Source organism: Cyanistes caeruleus, chromosome 3 (assembly GCF_971803275.1).
Source record: "Cyanistes caeruleus chromosome 3, bCyaCae1.hap1.1, whole genome shotgun sequence".
NCBI classification, from domain to species: domain Eukaryota; kingdom Metazoa; phylum Chordata; class Aves; order Passeriformes; family Paridae; genus Cyanistes; species Cyanistes caeruleus.
This window is the reverse complement of record NC_141703.1, coordinates 58,210,754-58,218,957: the sequence shown is the minus strand read 5'-3', so window position 1 is coordinate 58,218,957 and position 8,204 is coordinate 58,210,754. Positions and strand designations below refer to the sequence as shown.

The 8,204-nt window shown below is 35.4% G+C and overlaps 1 long non-coding RNA gene across 1 annotated transcript; it reads right to left on the bottom strand.

Moving 5' to 3' along the window:
• Positions 1-301: 301 nt before the first annotated feature.
• Positions 302-4,315, bottom strand: LOC111926371 (uncharacterized). Its single transcript, XR_002862878.2, has 3 exons — positions 4,182-4,315; positions 2,157-2,198; positions 302-524 (listed from the first exon to the last, which is right to left on the bottom strand). It is a non-coding gene; the product is annotated as an uncharacterized LOC111926371 (long non-coding RNA).
• Between the last annotated feature and the right edge of the window lie 3,889 nt (positions 4,316-8,204).

The following is an 8,204-nucleotide window of genomic DNA, read 5'->3' as shown; positions in this document are numbered from 1 at the left end:
CTTCAGTTCCTTGACTGATCCTCAGCTGTAATAAAGTGTGTATTTTGTCATGTACTTTTATGTATGAAGAGAAAAATGAGTCTTCAGTCAATAAACATGAGTTTCATTAGAAGGGAGGGGTCTCAATTTCAGAATTCTTTGAAGTGAATGCTTTACATTAAATTAAGACTGCCAAATTTAATTTCAGGAAACATTTGGTCTGGCATCAACAAGATTCACTTTCAAAATATATCTGGCACTCAATACCAAAATGTTTTGCCATCTCTGTCAGAACTTAGAGAGTCATATCCATTGCTTCTTATTTTTCTTTGAATCAAAAAATATTTATTGAAAAATTTCTTAGATCAGGCAAAAAAAAAAAAAAAAAAAAAAGACAGAAATCTATCATTTATTCCCTCCCATCCCTGTATAATACACATTGAGAAGACTGGGAGAATCTTCTGGAATGTCAGACGCGTGTGGTAAAATTCTTTCATGCAGATGTGTGATGGGCAGTTGTTCCCAGGTCAAGGATGAGTGGAGTTCTGTATGGAAGAATAGAGAACCTCATTCTACTTCATTTTGAAGGTAAATTTTGCCTATTAATTTTCTCCCCAAGGAAAGGACTAAGTAGCACACCACAGAGGGCAAAAGTTCTTGGTAATATCACTCCTGCAAGAAAAGAAGGATTTTCTACAGGACCAGACTAAAATTTTTATAATCTATAAAAGGTCTGAAACATACCTATGATTTTGTCCTTCATGCTTTTATTAATTAACTTAAGATTCCCTAAGCTCATACAGCCTCTAAATTCTTACATAGGTGCTTCTCTAAAATGCACACAGATACTTCAGCAGTCAGGTCTGTAGGGTCAAAGTCTTTCCTGTACATTTACTCTTGCACACGTGTTCAAGCCTAACAGTCAAGCTCTCATGTAGGTAGTTGCATCTCTTGGACAGACAGGTTATTCTAATTGTTGAGCAGTCATCAGTACTGCTTAGTCCTTTTTACTTTGTAATGAATCCTGACTGTGATTTGAGGCTACTGCTATAAAATTCTCTTTCCTTTTATCAGAAGACCTACATAGGAACTGAGAGAGGTAAAGTCATTATAGAATTCTAAATGAATTTGAGAGATCTTAATAGAAATTGCATAGAAAGAATGATCAAATTGGATTGATAATGACACATTTTTATAGGTTATTAGTACCTGCCTGTAGTATTCTACAGAGAAAATGTTCTGTGCCGAATTCTCTAAAGTTCCACCTAGTTTTATTTGATGAAGAAATAATATGATCTAGAAAGTAGAAGTGGGAAGTAAAACTCTGATTAAGTTTTACTGTATATCACAACAGTGATTTTTCACTATAGTTAACAAAAATATTGAATAAAGGAATATTCACTGTTTTTTTATTTAATAATTTTTTAAAAACTTTTCACAAATGCTTTGACTTTGGATCTCTCACTCACAAATTTCATGCATTTTCACTGTAGACAAGGTACACTTGTATATACAGTATGCAACAACTTCTCATGTTTCTTCAAAATATCATTTCCTAACTTTCTGAAATAAATTTCTGTTTCTATCAAGTGTGCTTCTATACTTATATCATGTCCTGGGTAATTTTCTACTGAGATTTAGTGGGTTTCATATGCTCATGAAGATGCCAAAATTAAAATGTTATGTGAAACTTTAGACAATATGCAAATTTGTCAGATCATGATAAGAAGGCATCAACATTTAGCTATATTGGTTCAGAACCCCTGGAATAATAATTAAAAAAAAAAAGTTGTGTTTATGATCACTATATAGTGGGAAAAATATATATATATGTGTGTGTGTTTTATAAATTAGAAAGGTCTTTATCACAGCTGCTAGGCTATTAGAAGCATAGAAAAGAATTATCTGAAACACTCTGCGTTTGAAAATCACATTCAACTTATTCAACCATTAGATTGTTGAGTTAAATGACTAGGAAATCATAAGAAAATATGCAGAAACAATTTCATTTTTAATTGAGAGAAAATCAGAGCTCAAAACTGATTGAAGTAAATCATATGAGCTATTTCCATTTAGTAAATGGAAATGAAGAAAAAAAAACAAACAACAAAGCAACAAAATACCCAAGCAAACAAACAGAAATGTAAATCATATTCTGTTTTCATTAGGAGATTTACCTGTATCTGTAGTGGCTCCAGTGACTATTTGAAATGCATGATCTGCAGTGGAAAAAAATAATAGAAACAAAAAAACTAGCCTTGACTATTGCAAATATAGACAGCTTTGTGAATTATAAACATTTCATGATGACTTAGAATGAGGTACCTTTATGTGCATGGAATTATGCTACTCAGACTCTGATTACTAAAACAGACATCTCTATGTCTTCCCAGAAGCCTTATGCATTGATCCTCTCAAGTGAGAATACAGCTAGCCCCATGCTGAGGGACTCTGGTTTAAAATTCAGATGAAAAATGTTTGGGTGTTGAAGAACAGTTAATCTCTTGTGTCATGATTGCCACATGCTGCTTTCCTATAAATAAAGATGATGTCAGGTATTAGATGACTTTTCTTTCTTTTTTTTCCTGTTTGAGAAACAAATAGTGTGCCTGTATTTGGAATAATTTGGAATAAGTTTATGACAATAATGAAATTGTGAGGCCCAGGCATATCTGTGATTCGTTAAATTGGGAATATTAGCTTAAAATACACGCTGTAAAATTTGAGCAAAAGCACTCTTATTGAAAAATGGATATGGTAAATATGTGAATATATGACGATACACCTTAGGGTATGATTCATTACCTTATCAAATAATATTTTAAATAATAGTTTTAGTAAAAGAAAATATTGAAAATCATACACTTTTGAAATTCTTAAATTCATTAGATGCTAAAAGAAGGACAAAATCTTCCAAAATAAAGAAGTTTTAAAACAGAGAGTACAGTAACTAGAGACCGTCATCTGAACAATTTTGTCCTGGCAAAATCTTTGCAAAGTACTGCAATCCTGAATTAAGCTTACTGCTAACTATAAAGCTGTGCAGTGGAGATGGTAATGGGGCATGACATAATGGCCAAAAGCATGGAGAATGAGGTCTTTGACAATAAAGCTTTTGCATCCTCAGAAACTTGATCATATTTGAATTTACTGCCCATAAAGAGAGATTTATTGGGATAGTTCATTCTTTCCATAGCAACCCAAATGTGTAGAGTCATAAAGCAATACACTAGGTAATGCTGTTTGAAGACTGATGTCAAAACAATTCAATGTTTCAGTATGACAGGACAAGTTTTCATATCTGCTAAATAAGTACGTAGCAGAAGCAAAGTATGTTGGCTATTTGGATCGCTGGGGACCACAGGAAAGTCTGTTATCACGGGCAAACTCTTAGTGGAAAAACTGGGTGGACACTGCAGTATTTTGATTTAATTCTCTATATGACGATGTCTTGATACTCGAATCCTATAAAAAAACCATTTATTTTTTTATAGCTACTGCCATTTTATCAGAAATGTGAAGCTTTTTTTAAAAAATATTGCAAAAAATAAATCCCAAAAACAAAGAGGGAAAGAAAGGGAAAAAAAAATTCCAGATGTGTTGAAAAATCACTGTGTAGTGCATATGTAGGAATACTCTTGATCTTCAGACTCTGAGAATAAACTTCACTCTTGTGCTCAGAAAATAGCTACCGGGAATACAGCTGTGCTTTCCTGTTGGGACTTGCCTGGAAACACACACAGTTGGAAGAGCTCTCTCTAAGAGACATAAAGAGTTTGTTTAAAATTCCTCATAAATGTGATGTCGCGAAGGACGTGGTATCTTGGCTTTTTAGAGGGAAAAATAAGATAAAAACTATAAAGTGTCCCATCTCTTTTAGAAGTCGGTAACAGTATCTTAATGAAGCAAGCAAATTGTCCAAACAGGCAATATTTTTTCTTTTTGTTAATCATGGTTTATGACAAATTTAGATACTGATGAGATCTCAGAGGCACAGCATAGCCTAAAGACAATCAGATTTGTTATCAGTCTTCATCTACCTAATGAAGGCTTATAGCCCTTTAATACCTGTATAAAATTAAGTGATTCTTTACATCTCGTCTTGTATCAACTCTGTCTAAATGAATAAAGTTTTGACAAGGATTGCTGAGAGCATAAATGTCTGATATTTCGTATGACTGTCATTATCAAAGTAGATGAACCTTCAACTTATCTTAAGGGCAGCAGCTGGCTTTCTGCTTTCCTTGACTTTCTCTCATGTTAGATGAGCAGGATTTATTCACATCTGTGGAAATCCAGCATACGAATGAGAGATATTTCTTGCTGATGGTTAAATCTGCTGAGGAAAACAGAAAAATCAATTGGAAATGCACATCATGTTTGCTCAGGGAAGGCTGCTGTGTGTTGCACCCATGGCATAGAAAATAAATAGCTCTTTAGCCTGGAGATGTTGATCTTGAAATTTTTGAGCAATTTCTCCCTCAGCATGTATTCATTCCCAGTCCCACTCAAGGGCTGGCACCTGTAGCTGTTGCTAAGTGGTGTATCTGCCACATGGTGGAAACATAATATTGATTTTTAGGAAAATCAATTCCCAGTTTTACAAGATCAAAACCAGAAGATAGCAAAAGAGAGACTGGACTTTATTTTATAATGATAATCATTATACTATACAGATTCTTGAAAGAGATGCATGGCTAAGAGACATCATATTGATTTACTGGTAATAAACTCTGCCTGTTATGGTTCTAACTGAGCTGCTTGAATCTCTAGATATAACACTATTGATCACAAGCAGTGAGTATGTTCTTATCTGTAAATAAAGAATTCCATTCTATTTTTCAGGCCTTTCAAATCTGTGAAAATGTAGAAAAGCACAAAAGGATGGCAGATGTCACTGCAACCATTTATTTTAAAGAGAAAAATAAAAATGACTGAGCTTTCTAAAAACTATCAAATCTGGAGATGGATCCTTTGGGAAATATTATTGAAATTAGCCTGATCATTTCTGGTGAATTCCAATCCTTAATACAAAATATATACAAAATTTATTATCTTTCCTTAGTTAGTGAATGATACCCATCTCACTTATTAAATAGTGATTTAGAGTATCACAGAATCACAGAACAACTATGGGTGAAAGGGGTCTCTGGAGATCCTCTAGTCCAACCCTTCTGTCAAGGCAGGGTCACCTGGAGTGGGTGACACAGGAGCACATACAGGTGAATTTTGGAACTCTCCAGAGAGGGACGCTCCAAAACCTCCCTGGGCAGCCTTCTCCTGTGCTCTGCCACCCTCAGTATTAAGAAGTCCTTCCTCATGTTGAGGTGGAACCTCATGTGTTTTAGTTTATTCCTACTACTCATCCTGTTGCTGGCATCACTGAAGAGTCTGGCACCACCTTCTTGGCACCTGCCTTTGAGGTATTTATAGATATTGATGAGATTCCTCTCAGTCTTCTCCACAAAAAACAGGTCCAGCTCTTGCAGTCTCTGCTCACAAGAGATGCTCCAGACTCCTCCATCATCTTTGTGGTTCTCTGCTGGACCTTCTTCAGTAGCTCCTTGTCTTTCTTGAACTGTGGAGACCAGAGATGAGCGCAATACTCCAGAGATGTGGTGTCACTAGGACTGAGTAGATGGCAAGGATCACGTCCCTTGACCTGCTGGCCACACCTTTCCCAGAGAAATGAAGAAAGAAAGGCTCTTGCATTTAAAAGAACCTATTTTTGGAGAAAACAATTAATAGGAAATAATAACAACACATATGTTAACCCAACACTATTATACATACTAGAATACATTTGGGATAATAATTTCAGCAAAATATTTATTATACCATTTCAAATATTGCTTGCCATGTTCATAGTGGATAGAAGAAAAGTTACAGCCAGAGTAGCAAGGCAATCTTAAAAATTTAGTCAAGTCAGGCAGTCTGTCCTCTGAAAATACATTTAAACAAGTATATGAAGTAGTCTAATATTTTATTAGCATATTTTAACACAGTTTTATCACATATAGAAACAATCTAAACTGTTTATCCAAGCAATAGACATGCTTACGTACACCTATCTAAGTGCATTTTACTGTGCCTTTGGTACAATATGGAGATTGGCAGCAATAATATTTTAAAAGTGTTATTCCTTTCCTCTTGAATTTCAGCAATATTGTAGCTGACACCATTTTAGAGGCAGAGAATTCTAAGTAGTAGCTTAGAATATATTGAGACTGGGTGAAAGTTCCTATCTTTACTCAAATACTGGAGAGTAAATAATGCCAGGATTACCAGTATATTTTGCTTTTGCTACTCAATTCCAACATGCTTATCCCCAAGCTGATTTAATTTGCAGTTCAAGAAACTTGTAGCAATCCCTGGGAGAATAATGATGCGGGTCAGAGGATTTTGTACAGTCTATGAAAAATTCCCTGGTCTTGTGTCAGATGCATCAAGTATTGCTAAATAACTTTTAAAATATCCAGTCCTAATTTATGTTACTCACAAGTTTGATGACCTTTTTATGAAGACACAGATAAAATTTATAAAGGCAGATCAGGTAACAGTTTTTGAATTTGTTTTCTACTTTGGCTTACTGAAACTAAGCATGGAATCATAGAATCATTTAAGATGGAAAACAGCTTTAATGTGATTGAGTCCAACTGTTAGCCTGGCACCTTCAAGTTCACTACAAAACCATGTACCTGAGTGGCTTATGTACATATCTTTTAAATAACTTTTACATAACTTTTAAATCACCAGGGATGGTGACTCAATCACTGTATGTTGGGATCTCACCACCTATGTATGATTTTGGGGAGTGGCAATAGGCGATGCTCAAGTTCAGAAGCCACAAACAATGTTTGCAGTATGGTGATTGTTTCTATGAGAATCTTCCTAAAAAGGCAAGAAATATGAAAGAAAAGTGCATTGAAGATGAACTAATAGCATCTAAGTTCATTCTCCATGCAGGAGTACAGTTCACACATGTAGCTGTCATTGGGAAACTGCACAGGTCTCGCTGCAGAGAGCTTCACCTGAAGCAGAGAAAATAAAGCAGAGTGCAAATATCTTTAGTGATAATTTCTTTCCCATAGTTTTAGACTGCCCAGAACAGCTGGGACTGTGACATCCAGCTGCATCATGAGAATATAAATGGGTCTTGCTGTTTATGTAAATGTGTGCCTTTGAAAACATTAACAGTCCGTGACAAAGTATTAAGCAACCGAGTGAACATGTAAATCTAGCAGAAAGGCTTCAATACCTTTGTTACCCTTTAATACAGGTCTTCTGACAAATATCATTGCCTTGTGACATCAGCAGAAATGCACCAATTTCATTCCCATTAATTTGTCACAGAGGGAAATGTGACAATTCCTGCCCCAAGACTTGTAAAAATGTATTAGTCCGTATTTCCAAGTCACATGGTTAATTTGCCTTCAGCATCAAACTAATTTTTGCTGCTCAGTTTACCTGTACGGGAACTAATACTAAGCTAGAACACAGACCTCATGTTTTAGACTCTCACAGTAAATATTTTTTTTTTTTCTGTGCATTTACAAGTGTCTCTCTGAAGCACCATTCTTGGAGGTAAGCAATTAATAATTCCCAAGAAAGATGGGCTTAGCACAACTCTTGCCAAACCTGAAAGAGGCCTTCTTTTGGCTCATGGACAAAGTTTTTCTTCACAAACTATGAAATAAATCCACTATTGGCATAGGATGCAAGGGAGATGCAATTCCATCAAGTGGTACTTAATTCATCTGGCAGCAAAGGTACTTTTCTACAGAATACCTATTAAAATTGTACCTGCAGAATGAGGCTTTTCCTTGACAAACAGTGTAAATAACTTATCTATTAGTTTATTAATCTGGAATGGCTTCACACAGCAGAAAAATAAGAAACATTTAGTAATTACAATAACTTGAGGGCTTGATCCAACTACAGATGCAAGTAATTAAAGACAGGGGACTTGAAAGCTGTGGTTAAGGACCTGTTTTTGCAGTTCATATGTAGTGGTATTCCACTAAATGGGAATTTTCCTGACTATTGGAAACTCAGCATCTGTATTGCTAAATCCCTGATGCAGTCCCTTGTGCAGTTTATTGCCGAATATCACCCGCTCAAACTATTTCTAGCAATACTTGGTGACTCAGTGTGGAGATGGGACCATTCCCTATTTGCAGCACAGTCACTGTGATCTGGAGAATATAGTATGGAGGCTGGACTCA